General features: G+C 54.1%; 1 non-coding gene and 1 pseudogene across 1 annotated transcript; both read left to right on the top strand.

Annotated features, from left to right (window-relative positions):
- LOC120381408 overlaps positions 1-20,309 on the top strand; it is a 129,027-nt pseudogene that overhangs the window by 59,682 nt on the left and 49,036 nt on the right.
- Positions 17,610-17,682, top strand: TRNAV-AAC. The gene has a single exon. It is a non-coding gene; the product is annotated as a tRNA-Val (tRNA).

Raw genomic sequence — 20,309 nt, 5'->3', positions numbered from 1 at the left:
CAGGCAGAGCCGCAGGGGCCCGCGCCCGTTTGCAGCTCGGATTGGTCTCTCCGCCCAACGTCACTTCCGGTCCAGGGCGAGTCAGAAACTACATCTCCCAGACTGCACCGGGGCCGCTTCCGCTCTCTCCAGCCCAGGTAAGGGAGGTCCCCAGGGCCAGCCAGACTCTCCCCCCAGCGCTCATCCTTTCCCCCAGCCCCGCCCCCTCTCCCAGCCGGTGCCTCTCAGACCCGCCCCCCCGCCTTTTCCCGGGGAGCGGCAGAGCTGGGGGGGGGCTTGTGACCCCCACGTAACAACCGGCCCCCCCAGCCCCATTCCCAGCCCTGATCCCGCCCCTGGCAGGAAGCATGGGTGGCAAGTTTGTAAAAATTTTGGTGGTGCCCAGAACCCGCCCCCCAACTCCGCCCCCCCCAAACTCCGCCCCCACCTGCCTAAGGCTCTGGGAGGGGGCTCGGCGGGGGAGGTCTGGGGTGCAGATCCTGGGCTGGGGTTTAGGGTGCAGGAGGGGTGCAGGGTTTGGGATGGAGTTTGGGTGCTGGGTGCAGGCTCTGGGCTGGGGCAGGAGGTGGGTGTGCAGGAGGGGGTGAAGGGTGCAGGCTTTGGGACAGAGTTTGGGGATGGGAAGGGGTATGTGGGAAGGGGAGGGGGTGCACCTTCTGGGGAGGGAGTTTGGGGATAGGAGGGAGTGCAGGGTGAGGGCTGTAGGGCTGAGGATGAGGGGTTCATGATGCAGGGGGGCTCAGGGCTAGGGCAGAGGGTTGGGCTGTGGGGTGAGGGCTGAGGATGAGGGGTACATGATGCAGGGGGGGGCTCAGGGCTAGGGCAGAGGGTTGGGCTGTGGGGTGAGGGCTGGGGAAGAGGGGTACATGATGCAGGGGGGGGCTCAGGGCTAGGGCAGAGGGTTGGGCTGTGGGGTGAGGGCTGAGGATGAGGGGTTCATGATGCGGGGGGGGCTCAGGGCTAGGGCAGAGGGTTGGGCTGTGGGGTGAGGGCTGTGGATGAGGGGTTCATGATGCAGGGGGGGGCTCAGGGCTAGGGCAGAGGGTTGGGCTGTGGGGTGAGGGCTGTGGATGAGGGGTTCATGATGCAGGGGGGCTCAGGGCTAGGGCAGAGGTTTGGGGTGAGGGCTGTGGGGCTGAGGATGAGGAGTTCATGATGTGGGGGGGGCTCAGGGCTGGGGCTGAGGATTAGGGTGTGAGGGGATGAGGGTTCTGGCTGGGGATGAGGGGTTCATGCTGTAGGGGGAGGCTCAGGACTGGGGCAGAGGATTAGGGTGCTGTGGGATGACGGTGGGGGCTGAGGATGAGGGGTTCATGCTGCGGGGGCCCTCAGGGCTGGGGCTGAGGATTAGGGTGCAGGGTGATGAGGGGATCATGATGTGGGGGCGCTCAGGGCTGGGGCTGAGGATTAGGGTGCAGGGGGGTTCATGCTGTGTGGGGGGGCTCAGGGCTGGGGCAGAGGATTAAGGTGCGAGGGGATGAGGGTTCTGGCTGGGGCTAGGGGATGAAGGGTTCATGATGCGGGGGGGGGCTCAGGGCTGGTGTTGAGGATTAGGGTGCGGAGGGATGAGGGCTCCGGCTGGGGCTGAGGATTAGGGTGCGGGGGGGATGAGGGTTTGGGGCATTGGAGAGGCTCAGGGTAAGGGCAGCCTGCCTTGCCATTAGTGAATGGCAGGCACTAGGACCCTGCGGCAGCAGACAGCAGTTTTGCCGGGAGCCCTGCCGCAGCGCAGCACAGAGCAGGCAGGGGAGAGGCCGGCGGGGAAGCGACGCAGCGCGGCCGGGGGTGGGGGGACACGCGGGGGGAGGGGGTGGCAAGCGGGGACTGAGACCTGCTCCAGGCAGGTCGCGGCGGGGGAGGCCTGCGGGGCTGAGACCTGCTCCAGGCAGGGTCGCAGCGGCGCGGGAGACCTGCGGGGCTGAGACCTGCTCCAGGCAGGCGCAGCGCGGGAGACCTGCGGGGCTGAGACCTGCTCCAGGCAGGCCGCGGCGGCGCGGGAGACCTGCGGGGACTGAGACCTGCTCCAGGCAGGCCGCGGCGGCGGGGGAGGCCTGCGGGGCTGAGACCTGCTCCAGGCAGGGTCGCGGCGGGGGGAGGCCTGCGGGGCCGGGGCCCGATCCAGGCAGGGCCGGGGGAGAGACCCAGCTCCAAATATTGCTGGAGCAGGGCCCCCGGCCCTGAATATTGTTGGAGCCTGGGCACCGCACACAGATATAACCTGCCGCCTATGGGCAGGAGCGTGTCTACCCCACGCGTGTCCCCGCCCCGCTGCCCGCGGGCTGCAGGGCTGGAGCAGCCCGCGCCGCGCCCCCGGCCATGGCCCCGCTGCCGCACAGAGGGGTGGGGGCCGGTGGGGGGGGCAGGAAGGGGCGGCTCTTCCATGAGCCTGGCCCCGCCCCTGGGCCCAACGCAGGGGGGGTGGGACACGCGGGGAAGCTGGTGGAGCAGCAGCAGCTCCCCCAGCCCGTGCAGTGCCCGGCTCAGCAGAGCGTGTCAGCTGGATCCCAGCCGCTGCAGCCCGGGGAGGAGGAGGAGTTGCAGGGCACAGGGAGGGGCTGGAGCTGCTGGAAGCGGGGGAGGCGCCGGGAGGGAGAACAAAGAACCGGGACCATCAGCCCCGGGCAGCTCCGGAGAGACCAGACACTGCTGCCTCCATAGGCGCCGACTTATATGGGGCTCTGGGGCTTTAGCCCCATGAATAAATCCCAAGCAGGGGCTCTGCCCCACCAATGTTTTTTCTCCCCTGCTTAGAGCGCCCCCCCCCGCCGCTGCCGCCGCCGCCAGGGCTGCCCAGAGCCCTTTAAATCCCAGCCGCAGCCGGGAATCAGAGGGCTCTGGGCTGCCTGCTGCAGCGGGAAGCCCAGAGCCCTCTGATTCCCGGCTGCGGCTGGGATTTAAGGCTCTGGGCTCCCGCGGTTGCAGGCTGCCCAGAGCCCTTTAAATCCCAGCAGCGGCTGAGATTTAAAAGGCTCTGGGCTCCCCGTGGTTGCAGGCAGCCCAGAGCCCTCTGATTCCCGGCCGCGGCTGGGATTTAAAAGGCTCTGGGCTGCCCGCCGCAGCAGACAGCCCAGAGCCCTCTGATTCCCGGCCGCGGCTGGGATTTAAAAGGCTCTGGGCTCCCCGCGGTTGCAGGCAGCCCAGAGTCCTCTGACTCCCAGCCGGGGCTGGGATTTAAAGGGCTCTGGGATCCCCGCGGCTGCCAGCAGCCCAGAGCCCTTTGAATCCCAGCCTCTGTCCGCTGATTGCCCCCTCCCCAGACCCCTGCCCCAACTGCCCCCCAGAACCTCCACCCCCTATCTAAGCCCCACTGGTCCTTGTTCCCCAATTACCCCCTCCCGAGACCCCTGCCCCTAACTGCCCCTTGGGACCTCAGCCCCTATCTAAGCCTCCCTTCTCCTTGTCCCCAACTGCCCCCTCCTGAGACCCCACCCAACTTCCCCCCCAGGACCGCACCCCCTACCTGTCCCCTGATAAACCTCTTAGACTCCCATGCCTATCCAATTGCTGCCTGTCCCCTGACTGCCCCTTCGAACCTCTGCCCCATCCAACTCCCCCTGCTCCGTGTCCCGTGACTGCCCCCCGGCACTCCCTACCTCTTCTCCAACCCCCAAACCGCTTACTGTGCGACTCAGACCAGCGTATCTGGCTCCATGCAGCTCCAGACAGTTGCTGCCATGCTCCCCATGGAGCCCACAGCCCTCTCCCACCCCAGCACCTGCCTTCCAGATTTGAACACCTCAAAATTCAGGAGTGCTCAAGCTCGGTTTGGGCAGCTTTTACTTCATTTCTCCCAAATCAGTTTCCCCTGCAAGGTGCCAACTGAAGGTGTTGGAGAACAGAGAGATCAGGTGGCCTCCTAATGCCTGGAAAAGAGACAAAGGCCGGAGGAGGGAGTGTCAGTGCCTGTGCGGACTTCTGGGAAGTGCACGGTGTGGAAGGGGATGCTGTGATGCTTTGGAACATCTCCATACAAAGCCAGTCAGGACTCTGGGGGAGCCTCCTCTCTCGGAGCATACTGTCTCCAGGGCAAGAAGCTTACACCTTCCTGGGTCTGACCTCGGAGCATTCAGCATGCCCTTCCACATCATGCACTTTCCAAAGTGAGTCTGCCCAGGCTGGTCCTGGGGCAACCAGAGGTCGCTGCACCCCAACTCTGCAGTCAGATGTGACTCTCAGCCAGACAGTAAAACAGAAGGTTTATTAGATGACGGGAACACAGTTTAAACAGAGCTTGTTGGTACAGAAAACAGAACCCCTCTGTCAGGTCCATCTTGGGGGGTGGGGAGCCCAGAACCAAGTTCTGGGTCTCTCCCAATTTCCCCAGCCAGCTCCAAACTGACTCTCCCTCCTCTGGCCTCTGTCTCTCTTCTGGACAAGGAGGCCACCTGATCTCTTTGTCCCCAACACCTTCAGTTGGCATCTTGCAGGGGAAACTGAGGCACCCACACAGTATTCAGAGAAAATATTAAGAACATTCCCACTTCATCACAACAGATGCAACAAAATATAATACTGTATATTGAAGTAGGCAAGTGCTGCTTCTGACTTTCCACTTTTAATTGACCCTTGTAATCTTGTGGCACTGACGCGCTGTAGCTTCATTTTATATCGGCTTACAGGGCGGGAGCGGGGGGGCACCACCATTTTGGGCCCCACCAAAAATTATACAAACCTGCCGCCTATGGCTGCCTCCATCGGGAGTTGAGCAGCTGCTGCTTCCCCAGAGGGGTCTGTGCGGGGACGGGGAGCCTGCATTAACCCCTCCGTGCCCGGCCGGGGGGGGGGGGCTTCTCTGGCTGCAGTGGAGCCAGCTCAGGTAGGGGTTATTGGGGGGTTGCTGGTGGGTTCCCGCTGGAGGGGGAGGGGCAGGAAATACTGAAGAGGTGGCAACTTCTGGGGAGTTAGGGCTGGAGGGGGGCAGGGAATACCCTGGGTGAGGAAAGGGAAGGGGACAAAGTGTGACAAACCTGCTGGGACTTGTTTAACGTGGGCCTAGATCCTCAGAACAAACACTTGGGTGTTGGGGGAGAAAATTCCCTAATTTGTGAAACAGGAAACAGAGACACCAACCCCCTGGGCAGGGCTGGGAAAACTGACCAGCCTTCCAGTGCTGACACCTCAGCCTGCTAGTCAGAGGCTGGTGTGACATGGAAAGGGGCACCCAGCAGGGAGGTGTAGGAAGATGTCCCGGCCCCTCACATCCAGCTGCTGGCAGTGGGGAGGTGTTGGGTCTCCCACCGTGGGGCTGTATCAGCCTCTGGCTAGTAGGGGTGTGATGGGTCTGCAGGCAGAGACAAGGGGTCCCTCTTTGTTCTCTCACCGTGATGCCCCCTGGCTGCTCTCAGAAGTGGGGGGATAGGAGCCTGCAGACTGTTTCTCTGTCGGAGCTTCCATTCAATTGGTTCCTTTCCCCCACGAATAGTGGGGCTGTGAGTGGGGCAGCAGGTGCTGAGTGTTGGACTCTCGCTCTTTCAGGGGCCGGTGACCTTCGAGGAGGTGGGTGTGTATTTCACCAGGGAAGAGTGGGCTCTGCTGGACCCCACTCAGAGAGCCCTCTACAGGGATGTCATGCAGGAGAACTATGAGAATGTGACCTCGCTGGGTAAGGGTTCCTGTCCTCTCGGTTCTTAGAAGGGGAAATGCAGAATTAAGGTTCATGCCACTCCCCCAGTGCCACCTCCACTCTGTCCAGTTTCAGCAACACCCCGACATGCCAGAGACACCCACACTAGCCCTCTCCTCTGTTACAGAGCAGTACAGCAGAAAGTCTCACAACTTCTCTTTGCTAAGATAATATTCGGTTCGTCTCTGTCATAGCAAACAGAAGCTTCCTCCCCCTGGCCTGCTCTCCAGTACTGAACCTCCTGCACACAGGCCATCTGAGACTGCACAGTGTTACCACCCCCTTGCCCTCAACCTGACTTTTCCTTTCGAGTCGCTGCCTTCACTTACCCTCACTAAGCCCCACAGATCACTCGAACATACACCACCAGGGTGCTGACAACCCCCATGGCAAGAACACGCCCTTGGGCACCTTTGCTGACCAAGCCTACAACACTCAGCACGGAAATGAGGCAGAATTGCCCCCCAAGTTTCACATGCACCTCTCTGCATAGCACAGGCACAGCTCTGCCCAGCTGCTCCAACCCATCCCTCCATCAGCCAGTCACAGCTACAGCTGGCCCAGTGCACACAGCTGGAGGCATGCGGATAGGTGCTGGGATTCCCACCTGTGAACACAGCACAGACAATGGCACGTTCTCTTAGTCTTCCCTCGGGTCGATTATAGGTTCATAGCTTTGAAGGCCAGATGTGACTATTAGGTCGTCTACTCTGACGTCCTTTATACCACAGACCATAGAATTCATCCCGTTACTGCTGCATTGAGCTGAATACCTGAGTCCCTGTGGCAGTTTGTTAACCTTTGTGCGGCCCACACAGAACCATCCTCAGTGGTTCTTGCCAGCTGCGGGGTTAAGGGTTGGGGGCAAAGTTAAGGTTGCATTGGAGGGGGGCGTTTACATTAACTTCTCATTTCCTGGCTTGCAGAGGTTTAAGTTTAGTCACCATCTGTACCAGAGGTGGGCAAAGTACCCTCTTGCCTCTCTTGTTTTCTTTCCCTTGAGCAGGGTTTCCAGTTTCCAAACCCTCTGTGATCTTCCAGCTGGAAGGAGAGGAAGAGCCGTGGGTCCTGGATCTCCCTGGTTCAGAGGAAAGCGAGATCCTGAGAAGTCCCTGCACAGGTGAGGAACCATCAAACCAACCCAGAAACTGTAAGTGCCTGAGAGAACTGGCTGGGATTCCCCACACAGACTCTGTGAGCTCAGGACAGTCCCCAGCAGATCTCACTCCTGGCTTCCTACAGATGATGATTGACACCTTGGCTGGAGCTCCCTCCCTTCCTACTGAGTGTTTGGATGGGATGTGGGCAGGGCCGGCCTTGGGGAAATGGCACCCGGGGTGCCCCTGGCTCCCATGGGCGTGGCACCCCCCCATTCCCTCTGTCCCCCATGGGCTCCCCAGGCTCCCCACCCTCCCTTCCACCCAGGCCCTGCACTGTGCCCCTTTGCTCCAAATACCTGCTCCTCTCCTGCACCCCTAATCCCTACACCCCTTCACTCCCAACACCTGCCCCTCCTGTGCCCCGAAGCCCTGCACTGTGCCCTTTCAGCCCAACCCCTTCCCCTCCCTTATGTTCCCCTAATCCCAGGATTGTGCCCCCTTCACTCGTACCCCCTGCACCTCCCTCCTGCATGGTGCATACCCCCTTCACCCCAAACCCTGCCCCCCGCACCCAACTCCTGCCCCCTCCTGAGCCCACAGCCCCTGCACTGTGCCCCCTTTGCCTCTAACCCCGGCATCCCCCTCCTGCACCCAAGTGGGGAACCTGACCTGGATGCACAAAGCAGCTGGCATTGCTGCTCGCTCCCCCACTGGACTGCTGCTCCCCCGCCCCACACAGCCCTGGGGGGCTGGGAGAGGGGAGCAAGGAGCGACGTCAGGGCTTCCTGCACCCAGGTCACTTTCCCTGCAGGCTGCGTAAGGGGAGGGCAGGAGAGCAGCTGCTCCTGATGTCTCAGCACAGCCAAGGTGGGGAAGTGACCTGGATGCAGGGAGCCCTGGGGTGGGTGTGTGTGTTAAGGGGAGGATTTGAAGGAGTGTGTGTATGGTGAAGGACTGCGTGCCCCTGAGTGAGTGAGTGAGCGCGCTGTCTCTTTAAGAAAGCTCTCAGGGTCAGGAGCCTGAACTAGGCTTGTTCAGACACAAGCAGCTGCCGGCAGCTCTGGCCCCAGAGAGGCAGCAGCACACGCAGATTCCCCCTGTCCCAGCACCCTAGCTCAGTGGAACTCGGGTACCCGGGTGGGGGGGAGGGGGACACCCCCCCCCCCCCATCGATCAGCACCACCCCCTGCAGAGCAGTCAGGAGGATGCTCCCAGTTGGGGGTGGACGGGGCCACGCCGGGGGTGACCGGGGGGTGGGGGGACAGGAACAGCAGCAGCTGCACATGTGGAGCAGGGCAGAGAGGGGCCCCTCTGCTCCGGAGCAGTCACCTGGCTCTGACGGCTGGTCGTCCAATTTCCCCCTGCAGCTCAGGTCTCTCCCACTCCCCCACGCAGCTGCTTATCTGCCTCCCGTGCCGCTTTCATCAGCCCAGCGAGCCTCTCGGCAGCAGGTCAGGTGGGAATCCAAACCCTGCGCCCGGCACCCCCTTGGGTGGGGCACCCGTACAGCCCCCCCTAAAGGCCGGTCCTGGGTGGGGAGCAGAATTGATCCCCTCCACTGTCCCCTGTGGGGAAGAGTTTGGGGGAATTCAGTCCCTGATTTTTATTTTCTGTCTCTCCAGCACTTACTTGGGTTTGTTCTCTGCCTTTCCATCCCCAATTCTGAGATTTCTCCTCTCTTCTAGCAGGTGATGGGGTGGTGAGGGAGAGCGAGGAGCAGAATCCTCACCAGGAAGATGCTGAGCTCGCCAAAGCGCATGGGGAATTACTGCGAAGAGCCAAAGGGAGCGTGTCCAGCCCCCATGAGCAGGGAAAAGCTGGTGAAAATTACCACAGACCAGAGAGAGAGCAGGGAAACCACTCAGAGGAGAGAGTGGATGAACCCATTAATTGTCAGGGAACTCACAGGGACCTCAAGGAAACTACGTCCCAGGAGAAAATCCTCACGGAAAAGCGAGAGAATACATGTAGTGAGTGTGGGAAAAACTTCCATTACCGCTCAGCCCTTATTCGACATGAGATAATCCACTCGAAAGAGAGACCCTACGAATGCTGTGAGTGTGGGAAAAGCTTCAATCATACCTCAGCCCTTAGTAGGCATCAGCGAATACACAGAGGAGAAAGACCCTATGAATGCTGTGAGGGCGGGAAAAGCTTCACTCAGAGATCAGCCCTTATCTCTCATCAGACAACGCATACGGGAGAGAAACCCTACGAATGTTGCGAGTGTGGAAAAAGCTTCTCTCAGAGCTCAAACCTTACTATGCATCAGAGGATCCACGCAGGAGAGAAACCCTATGAATGCTGTGAGTGTGGGAAAAGCTTCACTCATAGTTCAGGCCTTTCTAAACATCAGAGAATCCGTAAAGGAGATAAACTTCATAAAAACCTTCTCTAGAGCTGTCAGGAGATTTTTTTCTTTAATTCTTTTGACAGTTCCCAGGTAGTGAGTGTTAAGGCTGTTTGCATCTTTTGCGCACTGTAGTTCCTCAGCTCCCACACATGAGCTTTTGAAGGTCGCCCATCTTTGGGGTGGATCCTGTGGTCCTTTGTATCAACTCCATTGTCCTGAGTCATTGGAGTGTGTGTCCTTTCTACCAGGAATGTCATCACCCCAGGTGGGGGAGATGGGGGGTGTCTTCAACTAGCTACGTTGAGATAAAATCTACCTGGGTCTCATCACTGTGGTTGTCATGGAGTTAGCTAGCTTGAGTTCACTTTCCTGATGTAAAAAGAGAACTATTCTTGCACTAAAGACATGGGCCATGGATAGTCGGTGGAGTTATCTTGCACATTTCCTCCTGTCTGAGCTAACCATCACCACATTTCCTTTTCTAAACAAACCTGGAGATTGACATTTATACTCCTCCTCCCAGTGCAAAGTTACTGTTAGAGACGTCAAGTTCCTCTTTGAGGAGACATTGTCTCATTCCCAGTTGTTCTCACATTACCCTGGATTGTGCAGAACAGCAGTTATTTTGTTGACTTTTTTTCTCATTTAAAATATATTTAAATATGATGAAGAGCTGGAGCAGTGTCAGGGAAATAAGGGTCATTTTAGGCTCTGTGACACTGGAAGGAGATGGGGCGACTCAGACATTCCATCCTTCCCCATCACCCCAGAACTGTTACCTTGTGCCTGAGCCATGCACAGTTCACCCCTTCGTATTCCTTCGCTTCCCAACATGTCTGGTGGGGTCATGTTCTTGGCTGTCCATGCTTGGGAATGGTGCTTGTACACGTCTTTGATCCTAAATCAGAATCAGTCTGGCAGGAGATGAAAATGTCAGACTTGGAAGGGGATTTCAAGTGGATCCCAAGCACCGTTCAAATCCCCTTTTCCCTCAAGGTCGGCTGTTTTTTTCCCCCGTTATGAAGGTGCTAAAACTCCTGTAAATAACACTGAGAAAAGTATCAGAGGGGTAGCCGTGTTAGTCTGGATCTGTAAAAGCAGCAAAGAATCCTGTGGCACCTTATAGACTATCAGACTTTTGGAGCATGAGTTTTCATGGGTGAATACCCACTTCGTCGGATGCATGAGAAAGCGCCGGGTGAAGCAGGTTTCAGTGGATCATGGGAGAATCTCTCATCCTGATTATGAGACATCAGATGTAACCTAGTCTGGAATTTCACTTTAAATTAAAATGAAAGTGTCTTTTACCTCTCTGTGATATGGGTTTTCTATCTTTCATGAAGGCTCCTTGGTCATATAACTGCATGTTAGTTTTGTTTGATAGAATGTAGCTCAGATTTTTTGTGAAATTTCAGACAAATTACCATTTTTTTTTACTTCAGGTTTGTTTTTCCCCCTATCCCTGCATGACAACATGGAGAAAATTCAAATACAGTTCAGTCAACAGGAGAGAATACTCCAAGCTGTTGGAGATATTATCAGAGAAACAGTCGTATGTTTAAATCTCCACTCTGAAAAGGTGAACAGCAGCAGACCCCAAATGGGTGCAACTGACGGAAGTAAGTGCACATGGTCACAGGGTAGTTCAGTTGTTTAAGTCAATATTGTCTCAGATGATCCAGGGATAGAATTCCACAGCAAGTGATTCGGAACTAGGAAAACACCCAGGTATTTGGTTCCCAAGGTGTTCGTGACCCAGTCCCTACAGGAGGTTACTCCTGAAGAGATCTCCTAGCTAATCCCAACATTTGGGAAATGCTGTCTATGATGAGGTGCATCCACCCTGCACTGGCACTGCTAGGGTTAACTGCGCCATGTGGGCTGAAGACGCCACACCCCCTCACCCTCTCTGGGCATGCTCCCACTGGAGACGGAGCATAAACGGGAGCAGCTCAGCCTGGGCAGACTGGGGAGAACAAACCTATGTTGTTGGCATGGGGTGTATGGGGGCGAAGCCCAGGCCTGGTCGGCAGGAGTGTGTGGGGACCCCAGGGCTGGGGTGGGGGCAGCCAAAATTTTTTTTTGCTTGGAACAGCAAAAACCCTAGAGCTGGCCCTGCCTCCACCCACCGTGAGGTAGGTAGGAGCGGATCATTATTATCCCTACTCAAAAGAGGGAGAAGCTAAGGCTGAGAAAGGAGAATTGACTTGTCAGAGGTCACACAGCCAGTCAGTGGCAGAGTTGGGAATAGGACCCAAGAGCCCTGATTTTCAAACTAACCATCGGATCTTGAATTTCATACATTGAATGACCTGAATAAAGTGCTCTGATGAGCTCCAGACCAACAACAGTGCACAGGAATTATTCAGCAAGTATTTGAGAACTGCAATGTTAGAGAGAATCATGAACTGCTCAGAGACCATTAATGCAGAGAAGCAGCAAAATTCATCAAACATAGAACTGGTTCTGACTTATTTACTTGGTCTTAAAAGAGAACAACAAAGATCTGAGTCTTCTCCCTGTCAATAACCCCCCTCCTCAGCCAATCAAGGTAGAGACTGAGGACGGGAGGCTGAGGGTTCTCACCAGAGAGCCCAAAGGATGGCCCAGGTCACTGGTGGGGATCACTGCCCGAGCACTATTTCAGCCCCACATTTTTGGGTGGACCTCCCACAGTGGGAGCTGCAGAGCACTCCCCCGCAACACACACACCCCTCCTGGTGTTGGGAGGGGAACAGGTAAAAGGATAAAGGAAGCAAGAGAAGAAGAGAAAGGAGGGAGGGATGGATGGAGGAAAAGGTGAAGCAAAAAGAACAAACCCTAATGTCCCCAGTGATTCTAAGGGACAAAATCCCAGGTGCAGAATAAAGTTCTGCCTCCTTAAGCTCGTGTTTTCCATGCCTAGAATTCAACTGTCACCAGATGGATCAGACTGAACAGGTTTCAAACCTCGAGGAGGCTCTTACCTTCTAAACAGGGACGCCTGTTTTCTAGTAAAATCACTAAAAGGGAAGGAGAAAACTCGAAAGAGGTTCCTCCTGGCGCTCACGTTCGTGAACCCGAATACACTCTCAGTCCTCAAAGAGAGACCTGGAGAAGGAGACTTGTTGCAGCAAAGCCACAGGGGTCTCTGAGGTTTCCCTGGCCCCTCGCCACTGTCCTGCCTGCCTGATGTCAGCATCTCTCTGTGAGGTCACCATCTCCCCACCACCTTTGACCAATAGTCTGAGGTCCTGCAAAAAGCCTTTGTGATGTCACTGCCACACCTGCCCCCTTGCTGTGCCAATGTCCTGCTCCTGGCCAGGCACTTTGCAGGTTTGAGCTACTCCCTGTGGATCACCCCACTCAAGGAGCGTTCGTTCTAGGCAGCAAGCCGGATAGACGAAAACATCAGACGCTGCTCCCAATGCTACAAAAAACACTCAGTTTTTCAGAAATTAGTCAACTTTATCATAGAATCTCAGGGTTGGAAGGGACCTCAGGAGGTCATCTAGTCCAACCCCCTGCTCAAGGCATGACCAAACCCAACTAAATCATTCCAGCCAGGGCTTTGTCAAGCCTGACCTTAAAAACCTCTAAGGAAGGAGATTCCACCACCTCCCTAGGTAACCCATTCCAATGCTTCACCATCCTCAAAGTGAAAAAGTTTTTCCTAATGTCCTTCCTTTATGGCCAGAAGAGACCATTAGAGCATCTAATCTGACCCCCTGCATATCACAGGCCTCCTGTATGACACAATAGCTAGTTTTGGGGCGCAAACATTCCAGAAAGGCATCTTGTCTTCATTAAATGACATCAGGAGATGGAGAATCCACCACTTTCCTTGGTAGCTTGTTCTTGTGGTGAATCATCGTCAGTGTTGAATTTTTGTGCCTTAGTTGTAATATGAATTTGTCTCTTTTCACCTTCCAGCCATTGGGTCTTGTTATGCTTTTCTCTGCTTGATTCAAGAGCCCTAAATACCCAATCTTTTCTCTCCATTAAGGCACTTCAATGAACTCGTCTTTCAATCTTCTTTTGATAAGCTAAACAGGTTGAGCTCTTTCAATAGCTCACTAGAAGGCATTTTTCTCCAGCCCTCAGAACCTTTGGTGGCTCTTTGCTGCCGCAGCTCCAGTTCCACAACATCTTTTTCAAATGAGGACACCAAAACTGGAGGCTATTCCAGTATCAGTCTCATTGATGCTGTGTCACCTCCTGTGATGTTATTGACATAATCTGTAACTGTATAGATCACCGTTGCGACCACTGTTCTATATTTTCAGCCAATATTACAGAGAAGTGGTCGTGTAAGGGGTCTATGGAGAGGTTCTGATTGGCTGATGATAATGATACTATCTCTAGATGTGTATCATTTTTTGTAGTTGACATTATGAATATTGGCTCTATGCTGCCTGTATTTCAAACTTGTGCTCTGCTTCAGGGAATGATACCTTTGTTTAATTGATGAAAACATAAACTAGACACTTAGAGGATTAGAACTGATTTCAGCTGATGGACAGGTGTGCTAGGTTTTTATGCATCTGGACAGCAAAATGCTGAGTGTTCACATTGATTTCAAACATCCTCGTATGGTGCAGCTCCTGAACATAATGGAGAATGGAAATGAAATATTTTCTTTTCGAGGGCACCTGGGTTTGAACAAAGGACCACTTGAGCTGCAATCAAACACTCTACCACTGAGCTATACCCCCAGTGCAACAGGAGTATGGAATCGTGGTCTCCAGGACTTTGAAGGACAGACCCTGCTTCATTGAGCTCCTTTGCCATTTCCAGACCACAGGTGGTTTTTAAAAATGGGGTTTGATTAAACTTCTTAAATGTGGTAAACACCACAGCTTGCACACCCACTGATATAGCTTCTCCCCATGACAGAGCTGCCACCTCCTGGGGAAGTGGATTGACTACACCAACAGGAAAACTCTCTCCCCTCAGCATGGAGCAGTGGTTCTCAAGCTGTGGGTCAGGACCGCAAAGTGGGTTGTGACCCTGTTTTAATGGGGTCACCAGGGCTGGCATTAGACTTGTTGGGTCCTGGGGCTGAAGCCAAAAGTCTGAGACCCCCACCCAGGGCTGAATCCCTCAGGCTTTGGTTTTGCCCTCCCCCCACTGCGGCTCAGTCTTTGGCACTCCCTCCCCCCGAGTGGAGGGGCTTGGTCCCTCTTTCCAGGGCTACATATTAAGTTATTTTGGCAGAAGGAGGTTGCAGTGAAAGGACGTTTGAGAAACCCTGGCATAGAGCATCTCCATTACTGAGCTGCAGCAGCATAGACTCACTGTTTGAAACATTGACCTGGCCTTAGCCTCTGAATATGTCTAGGCTTGGCTCCCTATGGCACTGTTGTGATCAGACACTGACAGTACAGCCATGGAGTGGAGATACCACACACCAGCCTTGCCTAGCTGGCAAGGATCAAAACTCCACAGAAAGACACCCTGTGGTTTCTAACCCAGCTCCCTAAGGCCTCAGCCACAACCACTTAACACAGGGGCCTTTCTACACTCTGGTTCTGTTCTCACTCGAGGGTCATTACAAATTGTTTGCTCAGACCAGCTTCCCCAGCACACTCACTGCTGTGCAGCTCTGTAAGTGTGGCCATGGCTGAACAGCCAGAGTTCCTGCCCATTTCCCTACTGGCTAGAGCATGATTAGAGTGTGTTTGTGGTTAATGATGTTGCTGTAGATTGTTCATTCCCTGCCTTGGCAATTCAGACAGTCCCTTTTCCCATTGTATTGCCAGCACCTCTGTGAGTCCAATAACAGAGGCAGGTTTTCTCTGGGCATTGAGATTTTTGAGGGGGTTGGTGGCTCCTTTCTTTCCTCACCCTGAGTAAACTCAGCTTTTATTCCATCCTTGATGACTCATGGAATAACAAAAGCAGCATGAAGAGGAGAGTGAATATCTCACTGCCAGGGGGAAGGTGGATGCATCCCCTCTGTCTGACCATTGCCATTGCAGGAGAGAAGGTTTCAGTGGAATCGAATGCCCTGGCTCAGACAATAGACACAGGGAGGTTTTGCTGTTCATGGATCTGTGCAAAGGAAATTGTGCCTCTGTGTGAAAATGAGGAGGGATATGAAATGCCCACGTGGTGGTGCCTAAGGCAAAAGGGAACCCTAGAGGATTAGAATAGGATAAGTTCTCAAGCAACATGTTTCTTACTTTGCCCATCTGTTGTTTTTGATTATCATCGATGGAAAGATTTTGCCATTGGGTTCTGTGTTTACACAGAAATTGACATTTACCAACAAATACGTAATTCTTCCAAGCCTGCCTAGTCTGCTGGTGGTGAGTTTAGAGGGACACACTCACTCTCCCCCCAATGCCAGGCCTGTGCTCTCCAGAATGTCAACTTCCCACAGAGCTGGGATCCTTCCTCATCTCCCCACAGACCACTGCCCCACCCCACTTCTGGGGTACCCATCCAACACTGTCCAACTCCCTGCTGGCAGGATCCCTTCCCATTCCTTTCATTTCCTGCCTCCCTCTGAGCAAAAGCTGTGCATTGTTCCCACAGTGGGAATTGAACCCAGGCCACCTGGGTGAAAAAACTAGGAATCTAGCTCACTAGACCATATGGGACTTACATAGTCAATAGCACATTTACACATTCACACCCAATAATTCAAAGTAGCCATTCAAAAAAACTTCAAAAACAGACTTCAAAGAGAAATTGCAGAGTTACAATTGATTTGCAAACTTAACACCATTAATTTGAGCTTGAATAAGGACTGGGAGTAGCTGGCTCACAACAAAAGCTATTTTCCTCTCTTGGTATTGACACTCCCCATCAATTATGGGGAGAGGACCACATCCAGCCTGACTGAATTAGCCTTCAACACTGGTTCTCCCCTTGTACGGTGACTCCCGTCACTTCATGTTCCAATCTATATTTATGCCTCTATCTGCAATTTTCACTCCATGCATCTGAAGAAGTGGGCTTTACCCACGAACGCTTATGCCCAAATAAATCTGTTAGTCCTTAAGGTGCCACCGGACTCCTCATTGCTTTTAATTCTAAGCTGATCTTAACCCTTTCAGTACCCTTACAAACTCAGATGCTTCTCACCACAGGCTGGGTGGTGGCTTTTCAGCCAGGCTCTCCCCTTTCATCAGCGCTTCAGTTGCTTGGTGTGGGGGTGTCTGTAGATGTAGGTGGCAGAGAGAGATAAAGCCTGGCAAATGTCTCTCCTTTTATCATGTCCTTTCTTCCCCCATGGCTTTGCCCCCCTCCCCCCTTCAGAGTCAGGTGAGCATCACTGCGTCTCTCCAAGCAAGTCTGAGCAATTCCCCTGGGGTATCCTCATGCAGGTGAGTCATTGCATTGTAGCTCCTTGCTGAGCAATGGCTGTCGATGGTTGTTTGACACCCTGTCCGGGTGTTGGTTACTTTCCTTGCTGTTGCCACTGGGGAGCTAAAATTTGGCTGACTCCCGCACCTTACAGCACAGTGACAACCACACTGCACAATTCTCATAACTTCATATGCATGAATGGTGTACATCTGTGGGTAGAGACGTGACTTTCAGCAGATCATATCCTTTCCCTGATACCTTACAAGTCATGCTCTATATGTAAGATCACGATGATATGAAAATGAGGATTATGGGGGTTACAGCCACTCCCCCAAAGGTATAGAATGTCACACTGAGATTCTATTTTCCTTTGTTCTGTAACAGCATTACAGAGATCCAATGACTGACCAATGGCATTTCCAAGTGCTAAAATAGCAAGCGATGTCGGTCTCTCATTGGCCATCAGCGACTGAAGATGTGGTTTAATGAGCTGGAGCTTCAAGGCGAGGGTGGCTCTGTGCACTGCCTTCCGTTGCGCTGCTGGGCCCCAAGTCCCTGGTGGCCAATATGTGACGCTGGGAGAAGAGAGTGGGGTGGCAAGTGGCGGCAGGACTTTTGCCACCAAGGTCTAGCTGCCCAACTTCCTCCTGGTACTGCTGGCCCCCCGTCGCCTTCAGGTAACCCAGGAACTAAGGCAGGAATAGGGCGAGGAAGCAAGTAAAGCCAAGCAAGGAAGGCAAAAGTGAATCTTGTCTTCATGGGCCGCTCGCAATGACGTCCTTTTTCTGTGCCACAGCTGATAACAACATCCCAGACAGAAAAGCAGGAGGCCAAAAAGAAACCGAGCAGCTGCTGAAGTAGTTCAGTTGGGAGCGTGCTAGACTAACAGGCTCTTCTATCCCCCTTTGTGCACGGGTGGGATGTTTTCTGAAAGTGCAGCAGTTCTTTTAACTGCCACGAGTCCCTCATTTCAGGCTATGCAGCAGGAAAAGACAACATGGACTTCTGCACCGAGTTGGCCCACCTGACCTTTCATTCTTCTCTTGTTCTTTGTCAGCAAGGGGAAGAAAAAGAAGCTCTCCCTCAAGCTGGAGTCACAAGGGCAACGTAAGGACGACTTCCTGAGTGCCCGCTCCAGTCCTCTGCTCTGCCAGCTGACCTATTGAAGGGCTGTCACCACTTTCTCCAGGTTTGTCCATCGGTCTGTGTGAGGGTGAGTAACAGCCAAGAAGATGGAGTTTCTGTAGTGTAGTGGTTATCACGTTTGCCTAACATGCAAAAGGGCCCTGGTTCAAAACCAGGCAGAAACATGCTGGCTTCCTTTTGCCAGATCCCCTTGCTGTTCAGGAAGGCCTCCTCCTTCTCCTATTGGCCTGTCCCTGGGATAACTCCAACCCCTGCATGACAGAGGGTGCTGACAGCAGTGGAGAAAGCACCTTGGCGTCAGGCTGGAGAACCTAGAGGAGTGCGGCGTGTCACCTTTTGGAGGCTTGTGGCTTGGCCTCCTCTGCCCTGGGAGGTTGGCCGGTGGAGGCCGGCTCTTCCTGCTGGCCTCCTCTGCGTGACTTGCCAAAGGAGGAAGTGAGGCAGGAATGGGGGAAAAGAGGAAAGTCGAGCTGAGGAAGGCAGGGCAGAAAGTAAGTGCCTCAGTGTGGCTCAGTGGGGTTAGTAGAGTGTCACCATTCGTTCTGCAAAGCCGGGGGAGGTGCGGTTGGCTGCTGGGAGGCAGAATCCTGTGCCTGCCTGTTGGCATCCCAGGGATGGCTCCTTGCAGCCCAGGAGAAGCGGGGTTCTGGGGGGAAGGAAAAGCAGCAATGGCGAGGCTGAGTGGGCTCCTTTCTGGCCGACATGGTGGATCTGGGGTCCTGTAAGCCATAAGTGGACTTTGTGGAGTGAAAACCGCTGCTCCATTCTGGCTGACCTGGGGGAGCCGTTAATGACTTGGGAGTGGGGGCAGGGCGCTGGCTGTGAGCAAATGGGATCCAGGAAGCCCCAGCCTGCCCCTCCAGGGGCCGAGTCTTCTTCTTCTCTCCTGCCATGGGGAGCCCAGCCTTAAGCCTGCCCAGCACGTGCTGCAGCTCGAGCATTAAGCCTTCCTGTGGCATAACCGAACTACGGCCTAGTGTAATAAGGTGTAAAGTTTAGATTGTGAATTTATCTTTAATTTCCATGGTAACTTACTTTGATCTTTTATGCCTGCCACTTATAATCCTTAAAACTCCATCTTTCCATAGTTAATAAATCTGTTTTATGAAACTGGTGTATTTTGCTTGAAGTTTTTGGGAAATCTCAGCTCCATTACAAGGCTGGTTCATGTACTATTCACAGTGAGGGAGGGGTGGACCCTGCGTAATAAACTCACTATTGTGTCATACAGGAGGCCTGTGATATGCAGGGGGTCCAATTAGATGCTCTAATGGTCTCTTCTGGCCATAAAGTCGACTAATTTCTGAAAAACTGAGTGTAGCATTGGGAGCAGCGTCCGATGTTTCCCTGTCTAGCCGGCTTGCTGCCTAGAACGAATGCTCCTTGAGTGGGGTGATCCACAGGGAGTAGCTCAAACCTCCAAAGTGCCTGGCCAGGGGCAGGACATTGGCACAGCAAGGGAGGGGTGTGGCAGTGACATCACAAAGGCCTTTTGCAGGACCTCAGACTATTGGTCCAAGGTGGTGGGGAGGTGGTGACCTCACAGAGAGATGCTGACATCAGCCAGGCAGGACAGGGGCGAGGGGCCAGGGAAACCTCAGAGACCCCTGTGGCTTTGCTCCAGCAAGTCTCCTTCTCCAGGTCTCTCTTTGAGGACTGAGGGAGTATTCGGGTTCACGGACTTGAGCGCCAGGAGGAACCTCTTTCGAGTTTTCTCCTTCCCTTTTAGTGATTTTACTAGAAAACAGCCGTCCCTGTTTAGAAGGTAAGAGCCTCCTCGAGGTTTGAAACCTGTTCAGTCTGATCCATCTGGTGACAGTTGAATTCTGGGCATGGAAAACTCGAGCTTAAGGAGGCAGACGTTTATTGCGCACCTGGGATTTTTTCCCTTAGAATCACTGGGGACATTGGGGTTTGTCCTTTTTGTTTCCATTTTTCCTCCATCCATCCCTCCCTCCTTTCTCTTTGTCTTTTGCTTCTTTTGTCCTTTCTCCTGTTCCCTTCCCAACAGCAGGAGAGGGGTGTGTGTTGCGGGGGAGTGCTCTGCAGCTCCCACTGTGGGAGGTCCACCCAAACATGTGGGGCTGAAATAGAGCTCGGGCAGTGATCCCCACCAGTGACCTGGGCCATCCTTTGGGCTCTCTGGTGAGAACCCTCAGCCTCCCGTCCTCAGTCTCTACCCTGATTGGCTCAGCAGGGGGTTATTGACAGGGAGGAGACTCAGGTCTTGTTGTTCTCTTTTAAGACCAAGGAAATAAGTCAGAACCAGTTCTATGTTTGATGAATTTTGCTGCTTCTCTGCATTAATTGTCTCTGAACAGTTCATGACTCTCTCTAACCTTGCAGTTCTCCTCAAATACTTGCTGAATAATTCCTGTGCACTGTTGTTGGTCTGGAGCTCATCTGAGAGCACTTTATTCAGGTAATTCAGTGTCTGAAATTCAAGATCCGATGGTTAGTTTGAAAATCAGGGCTCTTGGGTCCTATTCCCAACTCTGCCACTGACTGGCTGTGTGACCTCAGACAACTCAATTCTCCTTTCTCAGCCTCAGCTTCTCCCTCTTTCAAGTAGGGATAATAATGATCCGCTCCTACCTACTTCACAGTGCATGGAGGCAGGGTCGGCTCTAGGTTTTTTGCTGCCCTAAGCAAAAAAAATTTTGGCTGCCCCTATGCCAGCCCTGGGCTCCCCCTCACACCCTCCTGCTGCCCGAGCCCTGGGCTCCCCCCAACCTGCACCCGCTGCTGCCGCAGCCCTGGGCCTCCCCACACCTGCATCCCCCTGCCACCC

This window comes from Mauremys reevesii, linkage group 14 (assembly GCF_016161935.1).
Source record: "Mauremys reevesii isolate NIE-2019 linkage group 14, ASM1616193v1, whole genome shotgun sequence".
NCBI classification, from domain to species: Eukaryota; Metazoa; Chordata; order Testudines; family Geoemydidae; genus Mauremys; species Mauremys reevesii.
The sequence above is the reverse complement of the archived record's forward strand: the minus strand, read 5'-3'. Positions and strand labels throughout refer to the sequence as shown.